Source organism: Hyperoodon ampullatus, assembly GCF_949752795.1.
Source record: "Hyperoodon ampullatus genome assembly, chromosome: 6".
In the NCBI taxonomy this organism is placed as follows: Eukaryota; Metazoa; Chordata; class Mammalia; order Artiodactyla; family Ziphiidae; genus Hyperoodon; species Hyperoodon ampullatus.
The window spans coordinates 38,149,720-38,171,078 of NC_136919.1; the positions used below are offsets into that span (position 1 = coordinate 38,149,720).

The 21,359-nt window shown below is 36.5% G+C and overlaps 1 pseudogene across 1 annotated transcript in view; it reads right to left on the reverse strand.

The window, feature by feature from the left end:
• Positions 1 to 201: 201 nt before the first annotated feature.
• Positions 202 to 21,359, reverse strand: part of LOC307054806 (3-hydroxyisobutyrate dehydrogenase, mitochondrial-like) — a 28,452-nt pseudogene continuing 7,294 nt past the window's right edge. The window contains exons 3-4 of the transcript in view: positions 16,421 to 16,484; positions 202 to 1,237 (exon numbers count right to left, since the gene is read on the reverse strand). The product of the transcript in view is annotated as a 3-hydroxyisobutyrate dehydrogenase, mitochondrial-like (transcript). The remainder of the gene's footprint in view (positions 1,238 to 16,420; positions 16,485 to 21,359) is intronic.

The window sequence follows — 21,359 nt, forward strand, 5'->3', positions numbered from 1 at the left end:
ACCTCCTGCTGTGCAGACCAGTTCCTAAGAGGCTGCGGACTGGTACCCGTCCAAGGCCAAGGGGTTGGGAACCCTTGACCTAGACACTCAAAAGCAGACAGCTGACCTTTGATTAAGCCCTTTTCCTGTGGAGTGAGCCATAAGGGGCTCCAAGACACAGTTTGGTTTCAATGTTTCAGTGTTCACAGCCAGAGGGCAAACTCAGAATGTCTCCTCCTCTTGCAAAAACTGGACCACGGATGAGAAGTCTTTTTTTGAGTAGCCCTTCACGCACATCCCTGCAGATCTGATGGGCTTGACTGCCCAGAAGGACTGGGCTCTTCGTGCTGGTAGCAGAGCCTCATGCTAATCCCAGATCCTTAGCCATGAGTGTTGCTCCGAATCCGCCCTGATAGTAATCAGCTGAGGGAACTCCATCCATCACCCCAGGTACAGGATTATAAGTGTCACTTGACCAGCATTGTCCTGAGCTCGTATTTAGGATTTTAGCCAAGAGTTTTGGGTCAAGCCCTAACCTGAGTCCCAGATTCATAGCTTCAGCAGTTCCAATCCTACTAATAGCTAACAGCAAGTTTTTGCAGATCTTCGAAGCCTGGCCAGTCCCAACAGCTCCACGATGCACCACATGGGAGCCCATGCACCACAGCAGCTCAACCCCTCCCATCCTAAGTGTGAGGTTGCCAGATCGAGCCATTCCCACACTACCAGAAACAGGGGCATCCGTGAAAACTGCTCCAATTTTCTCAACTTCTTTGGCCAATTCTCTGAAAACCATAGGATCAACAGTTCTGGAATCTATTAATAGTGAGTCTTTCTTCACTTTTTTTTGAATTCCATTTGCTCCACAATAAGCTTCTAGTGCATTGATGCATTGTAATAATTCTGTCACCTTTTTCGGCTACATCCCCTGCGGAAGATACTACCGGGTTCACCTGCATCTAGAAGCTCTTTGCATGAATCAGGGAACACATCAACAACAGTGAGTGGCTAGCCATGTTTCATGAGCTCTTTTGCCACTGGATTCCCCACGTTGCCTACTCCAGTGAATCCAACTGGAGTCTTGGAAGCTACTGACCTACAACACAGCGCTGCAAGGCTGGCCACCGACGGCTGCTGCAGACGACTCCCTGTACCAGAGGCCGGAGGTGGCTCCACGGAGACGGAAGGAGGCTGACACGTTGCCCGCGCCCCTCCTTCCCACGGTGACCTCCTCAACTCCCGGCTCACCCACTGGCTGCTACAGGGTGCGTGGTGCAGAGGGCCGGCTCGGCTGTGGCGATTCTTAATACCTCTTTGGTACTAGGTTACACATACAATTTCACCTAGTGAGCGATTTAACAGAAGGAATTTTTTTCTACGGCATTTTTGTGGCACAGCAGATAGAAGCGAGGTCACTATTTCTTTGAAAAACTGAATTAAAAATTTATAGAAAGTCATGATTCATTCTACAAATATGCTGAGTCAAACAAACGTGAAAACTGATGTGATGGAGGAAGAGCGCTAGACTTCCCTGATGCTCAACTGGCACCTTTCTTCTGGTGTCAGAACATGGTTGTGTAACTCCTTTAATCCCAGTGGATTTTCCAAAAATTCCAGAATCTTCAGATTTTGGTAGCCCCTGTTTACTGCCTTTGCCCCGCCCCCCATGCCAACCCCCACCCCACCCTGCACACATTTATTTTTTACCAGTTGTTCTCCGGGGTGTTTTTCTTTATATAGTTATCGCAGCAGTTTGTTAGACTACTGACCCCCAGTGCAAATGCCCCTCCCCCCCGTTTTCTCACCCTGTGTAGTTTTGTTCCACCTTGACCTGGGCTTGATCACATGACTTGCTTTGGCCCAATGGCATATCAAGAGCTGAAGCTTGGAGAGTACTCGTGCTTTAGGGCTTGTCCTCATGGAAACCTGACATGTTAGGAAGCCTGGCTAACCTAGTGGAGACTAGGCACAGGCCACAGCCAGCACCAATGGCCAGACATGTGAAAGCAACCAGCCCCAGTCCAGCAACCAGATGATGGCAGCCTCAGTAGTCACCTCAGGTGAAAGCAAGATAGATCCACCCAAGAGATCCCAGCCCATTCTGCTGATTCACAAATTGTGAGGAGATAAAGTGCCTGCTGTTTTAAACCACCAAGCTTAGAAGTAGTTCATCACACAGGAAGAGATATAACTATCTTCACTGTTAGATTATTTTCCCATTTTATACCATGTTTCCCCTCAAACGACTGTTCCTTTATCCAAGATTCTAGAAAAGAAATAACAACTGATGAGGCTGATAGAGCCTTAACATTTTTTATAAGTTTTGTAAACTTTTAAAATAACTATGTTAATAAAATCAATATTTATTTGATCACAAAATTATTTTCTTCAGTTGCCTTAAGAAGTAATGCAGAATTGTACTAAGTTTATACATTTGGAGGCTCTAAAAATGTGTTATTCCTTGGATTCAAGTCCTAGTGTACTTTATGTGGGCATTCACGTTTGCAAAATGATTCCAGGAAAGTTGCGATTTCACTTTACAACTTTGGCCTAAGGAGTCTTATGATATTTTACCTGAGAAAAATAACACATTAATTCCACTTTCAGCTATTAAACCCATGGCTTCCTGTATTTTCTAAATTCCCTATCAGTGAAGAAGACTATGTATAGCGTACAAGACTGTCATGATTAGGAGGAAGGTAGTACAGAAAGAGCCCATCAAATTGGGCATTGCCCAGTCATGTCAGTATACTAACGTGGCGAGCTACAGGCAGCTTGAAGCCTGGAAAAAAGACAGATACAATGTAATGATTATCCTAAGGATCCGGATAATGATTCCTATGATTTTGTTTTAAATATTAATGGCAGAGGATTCTGGGGAAATGATGGTGGCTACAGAGAAGATTTTTATCCCTGAATATGCCACCCCTCCCCTAAGTACACAACCCCCCACCCCTACAAAGAAGAAAGAAAAGCATCTAGGATAGCAAGATCAAAAACCCACAGACAACATCTACAACAAGGTGTCCACATGAACTGCAACATACAGCCAGGTAGGAACAAATCAACAACAGGAAAAAGACCTACATATGTGTATCCCAAGGTGTGTGGGAGGAAGATGAGGGAAGGACTCTCTCTTTCAGGAGAGCCAAAGGCTACTATGGTTCAAGAACTCACTGAGATTGAAAAACTCACTGAGAACAGCGGCAGAAACCGGGAGTGAACATTGCAGGCTCCACTTTGAAGCTGAGTGCAAGAACTTTGAAATGTTCTGAGGATGCCAAGTGTTCTGGGGTCTGTGAAACCTTGACACCTATCAAACCAAAGCACCATTCCAGAACAAATCCCCATACTCAACAAGGACAGGAAAGAGGAGGCCTGGGTAAATGAGCACAGGAGGGCCGAGGAGGAAGATTTTAGAAATTTTAAGGTCATTTTTTAAAATTATGTTGTGAAAATAATAGAAGATAGTGAGCCCTGGAGTTCTGAAGCTAGAAATTATATTCTGATCTATGTTTCCCTCCTAAAGTGTAAACTTATTTCATTTAAAAATGAGTGACAGAAAAGTATTCCATTCACATCCTGTAGAAAATCAGTGAGAAAAAAAAAGAAAAAAGAAGGGTGAAAAGAAAGTTCCAGCAAATCCTGAAAACGTGACAGAAAGACACATCCACAGAACAAATGAAATTTATTGCCTGATATTGCGGAAAAAGTAAAAGAAATTTTAAAAGGAATAGAAACTGGTTTTAAGAAAAACATAAAAGAAATTAGAAAAATTCAGAAATGAAGTGATTGGAGAATAGCAAGATTTGAAAAGGTGGAAAAATTCAGTAAGTAATTTGTTTAAAAAAATCATGTCTCGAGAGAAGGTTAAACTAGAAGGAACACAAGTTTGAATAAACACAGTGGATAATGTCTCCTTGGAGAAACAGCTGATTTCAAATCCAGCATAAGAAACGAACAAGATGTTCCTGTTACATCTTGTCATACAAGAGAGCTGGGAAGACTTCAAAGACTACTGTGGTTGTCTGGAAAGGACTCAGGAGCCAACTTGAACAGGATCCGTGAACCTAAGAGGGGACAATCTCTGCATCGATATTTATAACAACCTCACTGAAAACAACAACAAAGAAAGAAAATACCTCATTAGTCATCTTTGGAAGCTACTTTGGAGTCAACCTTTCTCTCTCTTGTTTTTTCTTTTTTTGTAAAACTGGTAAATAAAATAAAAGAAACATTTATTCTTCCTTTCCTAATTAAACTGTAACTCAGGGCAACCAAGTAGTTGATGAAATAATGTTCTAGCTAGTAAATGAATAATAATCTAATTAGTAGAATATCACTATTTGGTACCCTTAATAAATTAATGGATCTAGACATTGATCATTAATGGCTGCAACGTCACAGTAAGACAGACACTTTATAGTTCCTTTTGGAATTCATCAATATTATCTATGAAGTAAACTTGACAAAAAAAATCACACCTGAATTATGTCAGTGCTCTAGATCTATCTACCAACTGACAGTAAATACATGGGTCAAAGGAGCATGATAAATGTATAAGCATAAAGGGGATGCAATCAGCATAAGCCAGACAGTTGGGAACCCTACTGGATGAATGCTTTGAATTCAATGACAAATACTTGCAAGAAAAATGAGCAAATTGAGTTCTTTTAAACCTATACTTTAAAAGAAATTGTGTTTGGATCAGCAATCAAATAAATAATGGTTATTAAAATAAAAATACATTTATAGGACAATCAAGGAAACACGAACTGACTGGCTATTTGTTGATATTAAGGAATTATTATTATTTGCGGATGTGTGATAATGACATAGTTGAGCTTAAAAAGGGCAGTTCTTGCATTTTAGAAATATGTATACTGACATTTTCACTGAGAAAAAGAAATCTGGGATTTGCTTTAAAATTGCTGGGGATTATGGTGGTAGTAGTAAGAGAGGGTATAGAGAAAATATATTGGCCTGAAATTGATATTTGATGAGAACAATTGATGAAAGTTTCTACTTCTTTCTTTTTACTTCTGTAGATGTTTGAAATTTTCCATACTAAAACATGTTTTATAAATGTAGATGGCTTGCAATTTGCTCTTCTGAGCTCTCAGAAGGCAAAAAGCCATTCTTAAATTAGGAGCTTTCTTCTCTAGCCAAGAATTCTAATGATAATTTTGTCCCAACTGGCCAGCGCACTCAGATTGCTCTGAGATCTGTTGGTGGAAAAAAAATCAGCACAAACAATAAAGAGGCTCTTTAGTCTTAGAAGAAAACAACAAAGAGTAAAGGCTGCTGCTAGGTCTAGGGCAATAGTGTAGTATCAGTATAAGACAAAATATTAGTTTCTTCCAAAATCCACTTGTTACTACTGTGTATACTTTTGCAGCAAAATATCTTTTCTACATTGTCAGCATTAAAGTAAGTTTACTATTTAGGTAGCATTTAAATTATCATATACTCAAAGCCTAGAAAGAATCCCCTAGGCTGAAATGACATTAAATCTTATTTTGGCCATTGTAGTGTATTCTCCAGTCCTACTTGCTTTGTCTATAACTGTCCTAAAAAGGTGTGAGGAGATCTGCCAATATTAATGCCAGGATTCAAAATGAGTTCTTTGTAGCTTGCTTCCTTCAGGATCTTCTGCCCTCAGACCCATGTATTTACTTAATGCCTCAGATTATTGTATATGTCACATCTTTCCAACTAGAAGACAAGCTCCTTTAAGGGCAGTGAATAGTCTCATCAACATCGAATTTACTCCAACACCAGTGCTTTCAAAATGTGTGTTGCTTAGTATATGTCTGACTCTAAGAAGTTATAGAAACAATTCTACTCTAACTAAATAATAATGATACTACTACTACTATTTCTACTACTACTGCTAATAAAATGTATGAAATAGAGTACACATGGGAAAATAAAGATAACACTGGAAATCCCAGACTATAAAATGAATGATCCCAAAGCCACTGGCCAATCCATCGACTGTAAACAGTTACTTGTGAATTGGTCAACATTTAAATGTATAATTGAGAGAAGGGTTAAAACAAATTTTATTACCAAAACACAATTTTTATACCTACAATTTTTGAGCTCAACTAACCTGTAGTTTTAACAGAAATAGATGAGATTCAAAGTATTCATTCAGGTTCCTCAGTGATCCATTCCCTATCTTTCCTTATGAAACAATCAGTTATAACTCTAATAACTTGTCAAGGATTCACCAATCTCTACTTCCTTTATTTTCCAAGGTTTGGTATCATTACAGAATCAAGTCCTTTGGCGGAATTTAATAGTTTCAAAATCCCTCATCAATATTATTCACTGGGATAAAATAATATGAAAATTTAACAAACACTGACTATGTGCTGAGAAATGATCCTTCAGTGATTCACTCAAGGTGGAGACTAGCATTCAGGCTACACCTGAGGTAGAATTTGAATTCCAAAGTGGACCTTTAAACCACAGCTCATCTTCTCTTTTTAAAACCATTAAAAATAAGCCTGTTGCCTGACCTTTGAGATTCTGCAAAGAGACCATATTTAGATCTTTTGTCACTTTTAACTGCCCTAGTCCCCTTCTCTACTTTCAGAATAGTGATTCCCAGATAAGTATAATGAGTTCAAACAGTGTGGTTAAAGGGGTAATTAGTCTGCTCTGCAGCCAAGTTACTCACAGAATAAATAAGTTGGCTTTCACAGTTGTTAGTTTCTTCCTGGGCTTTGTTTAGAGGGGTCTCAGCTCAAGCAAGCAGCCTGTCAGCAGCCTGAAATAACTCTGTGGAAATCTAATGGCATATATGTAAAATATGTCTATGAAACCTTTTATTCAATCTTAGGTGCATAATTTTACTACTTCTTTAGGCCTGGAAAAGGATATTCAGCTACAAAAGGACAGACAAGAAAATGTGTTTAATACCTCATGCCCTCCTCACACCCTAGAACCTTATTTTACCCGTTTCATCAGAAAATGATGAATACTGTAAGAAACATTTTTAATTAGTTGATCAAATATTTAAGTGCACTAAGTCTCTGTATTTATTAAAGCAAATATAGTTACCTTTCTGTCCCTTTCTAAAAGAAAGCAAAAGATACAGTTCTTTTTTCTTAAGACTCAGGGTTTATGGATATTAATTATTACACTATATTGACACCCAGACATGTTTATAGGAGGCTTTTGAGACATACAGAGATATTTATTCCCATACCAAATGGCACTTCTTTTTCCTCTGCCTTCTGCTTGTATTTTTTCTGTTGCGATTATATCCTACTGAGGTTGCTACATGTCTTTGTTTGATTTGAGGTTCTAAAGGTAAGACTGTATAGTCTCCTTTTTACAGAATAATAATGGGTTTTATGACTGTTTGCCTTCAGAAGCCTCCTTTTCCACTCATTCTCATTTCTTATCTATGGTGAGGTGTCTAAAACAGATGAGTTAGTTCTGAACTGGTGATATATAAATCAATTATTATTTGATTCATATTCAAAGCAGCTCCTCCTAAAATAGTGGCCTTCCTGCCTGTGGGATGTAGTCTAACCTACTGCCTGGATCTACACCCACCAACATCCATATTTTGTCTATTGTTACCTTGGACACTTGTAGGAACTGAGTGAGTTTCTGTTTCTATAGTGTCCATTGACAGACAAATGAATAAATAAAATATGGCACATATGTAGAATGGAATGTTATTCAGCCTTAAAAAATAAGGGAATCTTGCCATTTGCAACAACTTGGATGAACCTTGAGGGCATTATGCTAAGTGAAATACATCAGAGAGAGAAAGTCAAACACTGCATAATCTCACTTTTACGTGTAATCTAAAAACGCTGCTCTCACAGAAACGGAGTAGAATGGTGGCCGTCAAGGGCTGGGGAGTGGAGGAAATGGGGAGTTGTTGGTCAAAGGGTATAACCTTCCAGTTATAAGATGAATAAATCCTGGGAGTCTGATGTACAGCATGGTGACTATAGTTAACAACACTCTATTGCATACTCAAAAGTTTCTGAGATAGTAGATCTTACGTGTTCTCATCACACACACACACACACACACACACACACAAAAGGTAATTAACTGTGTAAGGTCATGGATGTGTTAACTAACCTTACTGTGGTAATCATTTTGCAATATATACATGTATCAAATTATGATGTTGTACACCTTAAACTTATACAGTGTTATATGTTAATTACATCTCAATAAAACTGGAAAGAAGAAAAAGATTCACATGGAGAAGGGTGAGGCTGGTAGAAAAAAGCCACTGCCTTGAGCAGTACCAAAGTGGGCGGAAAGCCATGGGCCTCTATTAGCACTGCTGGGAAGGCTCTGTTCCTACGTGTGGGGAGGGGGTAGGACAGCACAGCTGTGATCCTTATTGCAGACCCTAGGCAGCCTCAGGCAACTTTTCAAAGTTAGATGCTGAAAACCAATAAATGAAATTATAAGGAAAAATTACATAAATGCCTTTATTCTACTTCTGGTCCTCTTGGCAACTTTTTCCATCTAAAAGCTGCACCCTGCAGTTCTCAAAGCAGGAACATTAACATGGATCAGAAGTTTCCAAACTTTTCATCATCAACCCCTACACCAAAAGAAAAGTTGAAATTTTATGACCCCTAGTATATGAAGTATCTTGTGTGTTTTTAATATTTATCAAGAGAACATTTAACAGTTACCTACTATGTGCCAAGAGAAAATAAAAATAAGACACAGACTTTAAATGCAGACTTTGTTCCGGTATTATTCTTCCTTTTGACTTCAGTATAAGAACTATTGAGCTATTTGCTGTCCCAGTAAGGGGATAAGCAGACGACTACAGAATCCTGTGATCTCTTCTCAAGTTTGCAACTATAGGGTTGGTCCTAGAATTGCTCAATAACTTTGTATTTTGATTTAAGGGGAAACTAAAAGAACTTCCTGTCCCAAAGTAACTCTGCTTTGTGGAGACTGGAGGTGCCGTGCAATTGACTCAAGATACTGTTTATTTGTTTAAACAGTTAAATGAGTAGTTTCTATTTAACAAGTGAGCACAAATTTTCACAACAGTACCTACCCCATGACATAGCTCAGACGAAAACTCTGAGGGAAAGGAAAACTATATGGGCAAAAAGTCCAGGTTCTATCCACTGTACATGGGATATTGATAGGCTTGTAAAACTTAGAGGTACCTAGGGGTACCCAGGAACCCTAGGTATTTAGTATACAGATCAGCAAAGGATGGTGGAAAATAAGACGACACCAGGTCAGGGGACAAATTAAGCAGGTGAAGCTGGTCCTTTATACTCTTTTCCCTTCTGATATACCACTGCTCTGTCATGTCCAGAATATGTTCTGTATCCTCAGTAGACCTACACACACACACACACACACACACACAAACATGCATACATACATGGAGTCCCCAGTCTTCTCAGTTAGAATTCAGCTTGTAGTAACTAAAGAAAATTTATAATGCCCTATATTTTATAGATTTTAAAAATACTTGCACTTTAAGAGAAAACTTTTAATGTCTAAAAATCCCTTCTGACGAAGGAAGTTATTTCTGATATTGGAGGTTGACAGTTTCACAGAGAAAACTTCAGGAGCACAGAGACATGCCTGACCCTCTCCCCACGCACCATCTGGGGAGAATTCACCAACACAGAGGCTCAATCCCTCTGCTAAGTCAAAATCAAGTATACCAACATCATTATTTCACAGAGAATACCCTACCTCATGTTAGGCATTCATATGTATTTTATTTGTTGAAGAGAGGAAGAAGATATAGAGGAGGAAATCATCCGAAATTACAGAATACACCATTTAAGTCAATATAGATATTTAAATTTAAGGTAAAATTAAATGATAATTTGAAATTATATGTGGAGTTTTATTTACTAAAGAATATTTTGCAAAGTTCAACTCCTATTTTAACTTATATTTTCAGAGAAGGTATTTGGTCCAAATGAAGAATACCTTCAATTATTGTTCTTTTATTGCAAGCAAAAAAGGATTTATACTTCTTTTCATGAAATATGGTTGTTTGACAACAGAAGGATAAATATTTTATATTTTTAGAAACAACAGTCAGGCTACTGATATTCTTAATTAGTTTTAATAAATCTGAATGCTTCTTATCATCTACTCTTTAGCTTGTACCTGAGGAGTTGAATACCTCCGGGAAGATATGTGCTCCAGACCCATAAATATGCAGTTCACAGAGCCCACCACCAGAGGGCAATAAAGAAGTCAAATCTTGAAACCATGGAGTGAAAATAGTGGGAGTTTAAATAAAAGCAACATTTCACAGTATGCTTTTCTGACCAACGTTATATCTAATAACTTAATGGATTGTATGTACATGGATTCTGAAAAGTCAGCAGCACACTTCACTGGTCAATTTCTATGATAAGGGGAACGTAATTGGAGTGTAGAAAAACAGTATACTTACATCTTAAAATTCCACCCCTACAGAATCTACTACTCACTATTGAAAAATGGTAAGAAGAATAGCTTTCTGTGTCTCAGTCACCAATTAACATTTTCAAGAGTAGAATTTATCTTCCTATGATGCTCAAATACACAGGAAAAATGCATATCTAGGACAATGGATAAACTCTATATGACATGTGAAAATAATTATTCAAATGGAAAAAGTAAAAGATCTACAAGGAACAGTTTTATATGCATTAGTGTGGATATATACATAAAGAGGCTCTAAGAAACATAAAAATCACTTCCAGGAAGTAATTTTAGGTAGAAGAGAATTAACATGGATGAGGAAGAAAAGAGAGTTGGTTTTAAGATAGTTTCATTTAATTATTTTTTTGTGTTTATTTGTTTGTTTTATTTATTTGGTCTTTGGAATATAAGGAAACAGTGAGTGGCTTTCACATCCGTATCCCAGTGGAACAAAGGGACCGAGGTCTATACTGGAGCCCAGCCATTGTTTGACTATCTTGTAATAATACTGGTGAAATACAGCCAAATCATTTGAACTACAAGCATCCTCTCTGACAATAATCTTAAGACATCAACATTATAAATTAAAGAAAGGAAAGAGAGAATACTGTTTTCTTTAGAGAGAAAATACAGATTCTGGATCAAATCAATAATGTCAGCAAACCTCATGGGTATAAAATATTCTGCTGCCTATCATTTAGATCATGCCTCTAGAAGAGGGAAACTGGGTGATAATTTCCCCAGATTTTATATTTAATTCAAATATTTTAGATAAGAGGCATCTCTAGTAAAACACTGTATCATTGATTTTTTCCAAAATGATAGCTCACAGGAGTTCCTCTTTCCTTCTCAAATACATATGGGGAAATGGAAGTGGGTGTGGGTTAGAGGAACTATCTAAATAGAGCATAGTAATCAACAGTTTGTTTTTTAAAAATAGAAATTTCTATTTAAATTGTTTCCAGAGACAGAAACACACAGAGACAATTCCATGTGACAACAGTGGAAGAGACCAGAGTGATGCAGCTGCAAATCAAAAAATGCCAACACCAGTGATTGATGGCCACCACCAGAATCTGGTTAAGACAAAGAAGGATCCTTCCCTTGAGGCGTCAGAAAGAACATGGCCCTCTCAACGCTCTGAGTTTGATCTTCTGGCCTCTAGAGCTGTGATAAAATAAATTTCTGTTCTTTTAAGCTAACAAGTTTGTGGTATCTTGTTATGGTAGCCCTAGAGATAACAGTATTTGATTCCTGAGATGGCAACTGTATTCTGACTATGTAATGACTATTCCAAGATGATCAACAGACACAAAGATAAAGAAAGGCAAAACTGAGACTAAGCCCAGTTCTTTTTATTCCCAAAATAATAAATGACTTTTTAATTAATTTAGATCTCTGTCTAACCCCTCTGCTTTTCAAGACTATGTGCGACCAATCAAGTATTAATGTTATACTTTCATTTTAATTCATCTCAAATTATTTCTAATTCCCCTTATGAGTTCTTACTTGACCCATGAATTATTTAGGGATATATTGCTTAATTTCCATTTGTGATTTTCAACAAATTTCTTTCTGTTAACGATTTCTTATTGCATTCTGTTGTCATCTGAGAGCACTCTTTGTATTGTTTATATCCTTTAAAATGTACTGAAATTTGTTTTATGGCCTAGCATATAGTATATCCATGTGCATTTGAAAAGAATGTATATTCTGATGCTGTTGGGTGGAATGTTTTATAGATGGCTGTTAGGTCTAGTTGATTGATAATGTTGTGCAAGTTTTTTTATTTTCTTGTTGATTTTCTGTCTGTTCTGCTATTGAAAGAAAGGTATTAAAGTATCCAACTATTATTGTAGAACTGTCTGTTTCTCTTTTCCGTTGTGTTGATTTTGCTTCATTGTATTTTGAAGTTCTGTTGTTAGGTGCATATAAGTTTATAATTATTATACATTCTAGATGGTATAATCATTTTATCATTTTAAAATATCTTTGTCTCTAGTAAAACTTTTCATCTTAAAATATATTTTTTTCTGATATTTTCTTAGCCACTCCAGTTTTGTTGTTGTTGTCTTGTTTTGTTTTGTTGTTACTGTTATGGTATATCTATTCCAACCCTTTTACACTTCACCTATATATTTTCTTGACTCTAAAGTGGGTCACTTTCTTGTTGATGTTATATACATATATAACTGTATATTACATTCAAAAATTACATATATAATAACAAATTATGGCAGACTTTGTACTGGACCTTTTATTTTTTTCGGTACGCGGGCCTCTCACTGTTGTGGCCTCTCCCGTTGCAGAGCACAGGCTCCGGACACGCAGGCTCAGCGGCCATAGCTCACGGGCCTAGCTGCTCCGCGGCATGTGGGATCTTCCCAAACCGGGGCACGAACCCGTGTCCTCTGCATCGGCAGGCGGACTCTCAACCACTGCGCCACCAGGGAAGCCCTGAACTTCACCTTTAAATGAGTATGATTTAGACAGTAGAGCTTCCCTACCAAATGCAAATAACTCACTTGAACTCTCTTTTTTGTAAAGGACAGACCAATTCTTCCAAGGGGAATTCTTGAACTCATTAGATATGTGATATTCATTATAATTAGTTGCATTTAACACCACAGAAAGGACTTGATCAAAGGCTATTTTACTCTTTTCTTCCTCACTGGATGATTAGCTAGGTTCATTTTTAAATGGAAGATATACTCTAGATATTTAAATGTAGGGCATCTCTTCCTTTCAAATCTCAGAAAGAAAGGTGTGCTTCAGTTTCCCTGCAGAAAGCTCTAGTATCTTGCCCCCCTTTTGAAAGAGGAACTAATCCTTCTTTCTCTATTATTCTTTGTCTTCTTCCCTTCATCAGCAATGAGCCTCTTTATCATTTTTGTCAGCCCAAAGAATAATTTTTCTCTTTCCAGGCCATTCAAAAATTGTACACTACAAAGTAAACGGAAAGAGCTTTATTTATAAAAATAAAACAGCTATGGCATTAGTTCTTAAAGAGTATAAAATTTTGATCCCTCATTCCAACAAAAAGTTTTGTTAGCATTTAGGGTTCAATGAGAGGCAATAAACAAAAATGTTTTGGTGACTCATTTGACATCTTTACTAATAGGTTTGAATTCATAATGGTGAATATCAGACATATTTGTGTTAGGCAATTAAAATTAAATTATATCTAGATGTATTTTAAATTACCATATTAACAAGTAATCTTAGAACTCATCTTGAAAGTAAAAGGTACTTTTATACTTTACAATGAAAAAATCAATAAAGTGTGCCTTTATGCAGAGAAAATGTAATTATAATACCAATTAATGTTAACTGGTCACTTTTTTATTGAAGTATAGTTGACATACAATATTATGTTAGTTCCAAGTGTTCAACATAGTGATCCAACATCTAAATACATTTGAATTGGTCACCATGATAAGTCTAGTAACCATATATCACCATACAAAATTATTACAGTATTATTGACTATATTCCTTATGCGGTAGATTGCATCCCCAAGACATTTATTTTATAACTGGAAATTTGTACCACTTAATCCCCTTCACCTATTTCTCTCAGTCCCCTATCCCCCTTCCCCTCTAGTAATCACCAGTTTGTTCTCTGTATCTACAAGTTGTTTCTGTTTTGTTTTCTTTGTTTTAGTTTTTAGATTTCACATATAAGTGAAATCATACAGTATTTGTTCTTCTCTGTCTGACTTATTTCACTTAGCACACCTAGTACTCTAGGTCAATCCATGTTGTTGCAAGTGAAGATATTTCATTCTTTTTCAGGACTAAGTAATATTTCATTATATATATGTGTATATACACACCACATCTTCTTTATCCATTCATCTATCTATGGACACTAGTTTCTTCCATATCTTGGCTATTATAAGTAATGCTCCAATGAACAGAGGGGTGCATACATCCTTTCTTATTAGTGTTTTTGTTTTCTTTGGATAGATACTCAGAAGTTGAATTGTTGGATCATATGGTAATTCTATTTTTAACATTTGGGGGAACCTCTGTACTGTTTTCCATAGTGGCTGCACCAATTTACATTCCCACTAACAGTGCACAAGGGTTCCCTTTTTGATGATGGCCATTCTGACAGGTGTAAGGTGATATCTCACTGTGGTTTTGATTTGCATTTCCCAGATGATTAGTGATATTGAGCATCTTTTCATGTGTCTTTTGGTCATTTGTATGTATTCCCAAAGCAATGTAACCCCTATCAAAATACCAATGGTATTTTTCACAGAATTAGAACAAATAATCCTAAAATTTGTATAGAATCATCCAAACAAACAAAAACCCTCCAATAACCAAAGCTATATTGAGAAAGAAAAACAAAGCTGGTGGTATGACATGCACTGATCTCAGACTATACTACAAAGCTATAGTAATCAAAACAGTATGGTATTAGCATAACAACAGACACATAAGTCAGTGCAATAGAATAGAGAGCCCAGAAATGAACCCACAGTTATGTGATCAATTAATCTACAACAAAGGAGGCAAGAACATACAATGAAATAAAGACAATAAATGGTGTTAGGAAAATTGGACAACTACTTGCAAAAGAGTGAAACTGAATTATTTCCTTATACCATACATAAAAATAAATTTAAAATGGATTAAAGACTCACATTTAAGACCTGAAACCATAAAACCCCTAGGAAAAATACACTGACATCGATCTTAGCAATATTTTTTTTGGGTCTATCTCCTCAGGCATGGCCAACAGAAGTAAAATTAAACAAGTGTGATTATATCAAACTGAAAACCTTTTGCAGAGAGGAGAAAACCATCACAAAATGAAAAGGTAACTTACTGAATGAAAGATTTTTTCAAATGATATATCAGATAAGGAGTTAATATCCAAATTATCTAAAGAAATCATACAATTTAATATCAAAACCCCCCAGATATTCCAATTTAAAAATGGGCAGAGAACCTGAACTGGTTACTTTTTAAAGTGTTTGATACAGTACTTAGATGCATTCTTTTTTCATTAGCCTTGAATATCAATACTCTTAACATCTCCGTTTATAAATGAAGAAATTAAGGAATGGAGAGATAAATGACTTGCCTAAGGTACAAAGCTTATTACAAAAAAGATTATACTAAACCAGACCTCTGATTCAGATTCCTATACTTTAATCATTATGGCTTACTGCAGAAGATTAGAGACAGAATTTGACATTGAAAGCTTAGATTCCAGTTTTTAATGAGACTTCTTCACCATGCCTTTATGTCTAAGGGAAAAAATTCTGGTCTGTACTGCCATTAATGATAATACTGCTTTAGAGAAATGTTCTGGAGGGAAAGGATATTATTCAAATTTATTTTTAAAGTTTTTTTTTTTTTTGGTTTGACTTTGTTTCTTAATTTTCTCATGCTAGGATGGGAGGGCAAACAAAACCTAAACTAACAATACCAACTATACGTGTGTGTGTGTGTGTGAGTGTGCCTGTACTTATAAGTATGAAAATACAACTTACAAGAAAAGGCAAGGCCAGAATCTATAAGGCTAAGGATTTTGACTTTATCTTAGATGCAAGAGAAAGCAATTAAATGAAAAGATAGTTGTGTAGATATTAGGCTGTTCAAGTAGAGCAAAGGAGAAATGGTAGTGGCTAAGATGGTGGCAATGAAGATGAAGAGAAACATTGTATATGTGATGAGAGAGAGAGAGAGAGAGATGAGATTCCAGAGGACCTAATGATGCAGTCTATGCAGAAAGTGAAGAAAAGAAAGGAACTGAGGATCATTCCCAGGTTTTTGCATTGAGTTACTTTTTGTGTGAATCATGGCACCATTCACTGAGGAAGAAAAGATTTGCAGGATGGGACAGTTTGGAAGAAGGAATAATTGAAGTTTCATTTTAGATATCTTAGTTGTAGAGACGTCAAGCAGTGTTCCTCATATTTCTCCAATGAAAAGAATCACCTGGGGATCTTATTGCACATATGGATTATCACCTTTTCTGCTAGAACTTCTGGTTTGGTAGTCTGAGTTGAACACAAAGTACTGGATTTTCTCACACTGCAGGAGAAAAAAAAACACACTGAAGGAGGTGGGAAAGAGCTAACCTAAGTAACTTTGGAAAACAGTATTTTAATATACTGTAATTAACCATGCACAATATATACTGAAAAGCTAAAGACAAAAAGAAATGTACACAAATATTGAACTTGTTAGTAAATTTATTTTTCACACGTGTACAGGTTAATGATTTTTAAATATTTTATGTGTCTTCCAGAATTGAGCAAATGAATAAATAGACTGCAAATAATGAGAATCAGGTTTCTAATTGTTAAAGAAAAGAGTTACAAATAAGGAAAGGGTAAGGGAGGCTAGAATAAACCCTGTGGTGTTGGATTGGAATCAAGGTATCAATTTGAATTCATATATCAAATTGAAGTTATATATATATGTAGATAGACAGATGATAGATAATGTGTGTGTGCACACGTGTGTGTGTATACACACACACCCAGATAGATAATATGAAAATAGAGATACTTGTATATTTTTATGTATTCGTATATATATTTTTAGCTCTCTCTGCTGAAAACACAATGAGGTAGCTTGGATAGTGATAAATCCACCTCATACCAAGATTCTGGTTTCTGAATACCATTATTAATGCAAGGAACAAGAACTCCATGGAGAAATGACTGATTCAAGGCTGAGACAGAGGAAAGTAAAAGATGGGTCTGGAGCATTTTGTGGTGTCAGAAAGTAAGATATTACTCCAAAAATTGTATGGCCATGTAGGAAAAAATATAGGAGACAGCTGGAAGGAGTACCAGTGACCAAATATGGAACACTTTGAGAAACAAAACTATTAATGATAGTAATAAAATTTTAACCCGTAGAATAAAATAAATATCCACAAGTTCACACTGATGTATGTATATATATAAACAAATAACCAGATAAATACATAAATGAAGGAGAAGAACAGCTCTTTCTTATACTCAAATTATAGTTAATAAATGTAGAGGGAATGATGGGAATAGAAAATGAACAATCATCAAACACCACAGTAATTGGTGGAGTCAAAAATTATTGATGGATGCTAAAATTAGTATGGGAAAATTAAACAAGCAGAATATTTGAACAATCTCAAATAATTACAAAGGGAAAAATAGTGATTTTGCAGCTATCATTATAACTAAGTCATCAAAGTTAGCATCCCCAGTAGTGAGACATACAGATTTGTTTGTATCTCTACTATGTACTGAAAATGGCATAATATCTCTCCTGAAGTGTTCTTGTCAAGAAATACATATCCTCAGTCTAACCATGAGAAAATATCAAACAAACCCTATTTGAGAAAAATTCTACAAAATGACTGGCTAAGATTTTCCATTAGTTCAAGGTCATAACAGACAAAAAAAGACTGAGGAACTATCCTAGATTAGAGAAGAATGGGGAGATATGACAAGCAAATGCAATAAGGGATCCTAGATTTGAATCTGGACCACAAGACAATAGGCAATATTTGAATACGACTCTATAAATCATTAGTAGCATTGTGACAATGTAAACTTTCTGCTTTCAATAATTTTACTCTAGTAATATAAAATGTTAACATTTGGGGAAGCTGAGTAAAGGGTATATGGGAACTCATACTGCTATGTTTGAAGTTTCTTGATAAATAAGATTTGATAACACAGTTTTATAAAAACTTAGTTTGGACATTTCTGAACCTCTTTTTTGTTTCCTTATGGAAGAAAGTTGCTTGTTTAGGGATAATACTAATTCGATGGGGGTAAGATTTACACAGGACCAACCCTAACATTCATAGTGTGTGGCACAGGAAACAACTTTGAATGGCCATTTCAAGGAACAATATACTTAAGTGTATACATTGAGTAAAATGGATGAACTACACAAATTAATGAGTTGAAAAACCATAGAATCATAGAATTTTCTCACTGTAAAGGCTCTTATTTTCATAACTTTTCATAACTTTTCAGCTCCTATGGGTAAATACCAAAGAGCAGGATTACTAGATCACTGTATGGTAAAAGTATGTTTATTTTGTAAGAAACTGCCAAGTATCCCGCTAGCCACAAATAAGAATTCCAATTGTTCTGCATCATCACCAACTTCGGTATTTCAGTTTTGGGATTTTAGCCATTTAAATAGGTGTGTAGTGGTATCTCATTATTGTTCTAATTCAAAATTCACTGATAACATGGAATGTGTAGCATCTTTTCATATGCTTATTTGCCATGTGTCTATTTTCTTTGTTTAACCATAGTAGTTTTGTTTTTTTTTTTTTAACCAAGGCCTGCTAACTCTTGTCCTCCTGTGTCTATTTATGTTGTCTTTTTTCTTTCTTTCTTCTTTTTTTAAACTTTTGATCATTTAGTCTTTTTCCTGGTTATGTCCAATTATTTTTTATACTAAAATTGGGCTTAACTTATTTTAGGAAACTATAAAGATACCTCCACATTCTGGATGTTGTTATCTTTCTCTTGAAAAGATTTACTTTGGCCCATGGCAGACAGTTACTATAGGGACTGGTAACCTTAGTCGATTCTCAGTTTGAGCTCATTCAAAGCCGTTTTTCAGTCTGTGTGAAGGTTGGTCTATTTCTGTCTTGTCCTTCCTCTACGGGTGTTGCCCTTTGGGATTACCATGTGAAAGTTTGGATTCTCCCTATTCCCAACTACCCTTGTATTTGTTAGGCTTTAAATGTAATGGTTCCCGCAGCCCTGTGAGACTAAAGATACACTTAGCTTGTCATTCCATTAGTTGTTGCCTTTAGCTTGAGCTGTTGCCCATTGGCTTCTGTGGTTAGTCTTTTGAACTCCTTGGCTTTTCAGTTCCTAGGCTGTAAGATTTGAATCAGCAAATGCCCAAAGGAGAAAAGCTGCACCAAATGTCAAGCTTGCGTCTGTGTTTCCCTTCTCTCCAGAACTTGGCCCACATGTCTTGGTGTCTCTCTAACATTCAGATGCCAGCGAACAGATGTTTTCTTACTTTATCCAGCTTTTCTAAAATTTCTTTAGACTTCACCTGACTTTATGTTATTATTGAACTATCATCTCAATTACCCCTAGGAAGAAAATTTACAATTTTATGTTTTATTTTTTTATTTTCTATATTACCTCAGTTTCTGTAGAGACCTTTTACCTCACTGTTCGGTCTAGTTCCTGTGTTAGCAGTAAGATGGAGATAAGGTGGAGGCTAAGAATACTGGGGGGAAATCACTGATGAATGATATGTCTCGTTCTTTTTGTTTTTCCTCTCCTTATTTATTACTCTGGCAGCCTACACCTGCCTTTCTTCATTTGACCCAGTTGCCCAAATAAGAAAACCACTCTGGTAAAGACCTGACTTTACTCTCATCAATGTCTGCATGTTAGGATTAGCTAGATGATGAACACCATGCCAGAGTTCTTTGTGTGAGACTTTTGCAGACTTTTGTTAGCCCTTTAGTTTGCCTCTTGCCAACGCTGCTCAGATTGTTAAGGTTTTCTAAGATTCTGTAGGTCAAACCTCTCTACCTGCATACCAGATGAGCCCTTCTCTCTTTCCTGACTTCACTTGTGGGAGGTTAGCCCTCGGTTCTTCTTTTTCCCCATCCAATCATAATTGTTCATGAATTCCAAAAGGCCCTCAAAGTATCTGTCGTCCCTTTCTCTCTTCTCTTTTTTATCAACACTGTTAAATATTAACCATATATTTGCATACCTCTTTCTTACTTACAGTGGAATATTGGAAGGCTCGATCATTAAGTGTGAGCCCCACCAAATTAGGACTCATACAACACTCTCCTCCAGGCCAAAACTTTTGATATCCGCTGGGTTTTTTTTATACTATCTTATATGTATCTAAATTTGTAATGATGTAGTTAATTCCTGAGTTATGTGACAATAAGAAATCAGTCAAATTAGCACTACAGAAGTGCAGCTTAGACCTAGGGACCAGAACCAAGGACCACAAAAACCTGTTAACCAATAAGTTTCACTTGTACTTCATGTTTAGCAACTGCTGAGGGTGAATGGGAAGTGAGGGAAAAAGAGTTTAACTTCATATCACAGAAACTTGCACTAAAATGAAGAGGAAAATGACCCAGTTCCTGGTTCAAGTCACCGTAATCTGCTTCAATAAATAATAACAGCACACAAGGAAAACAAACACTATATGATAGGAACAATGGATAATTAATTACCAGATCAGGGAGGACAGATTACACTTGCTATGGGATTTCATTAAAGAAGGATTCCAAAAAGTACTGGCTTCTTCTGAGAAGACTTCTCAGAACAGGTAGCATTTAAACTGAGTCTTGAACAAGTATATAGAGGGTAGGGAACAGGCCTTCCGGGCAGGGAACAGGCACAGTGTCAGGAATGGCACAAAGGCCTTATGGAATAGGGGACAAAACTGGCTGAACACAGGAGTGCTACGTGTTGGGGAATATGGGGGAAGGCTGGCTGAGGTTGGTTAAATGAAACATAATTAGACGGAAGAGAAAGTAGGTGGAAAGACACATGGAAGACTGTGGGAAGCCCCTGAAGATGGAGGTCACCATAAAAATATGAAGAACTCAGTGGTACTTTGACACTGTATGAATGTCTAGGTTTAAAAAATCAGGAAAACACAATAAAAGAATAAACTACTGATATAATGATATGTAACCAGAGGCCAGATACCAAAGAATACACACTGTGTGTTTCCATGTATGTCATATATGGTGATAGAGGTCAGCTTAGGTGTTGCCCTGGGAGAGTATGGAACAGAAAGAAGTAACAGAGAACCGTGTAGGGTGTTAGAAATATTTTATAATATCTTGATCTGGTGTTGGATACATGGGTGCATAGAGATGTAAAAATTCAGTTATTAGCAATGCAGTTAACCTACTAGAGTTTTTTTTTAATGTATGCGTACATTAAAAAA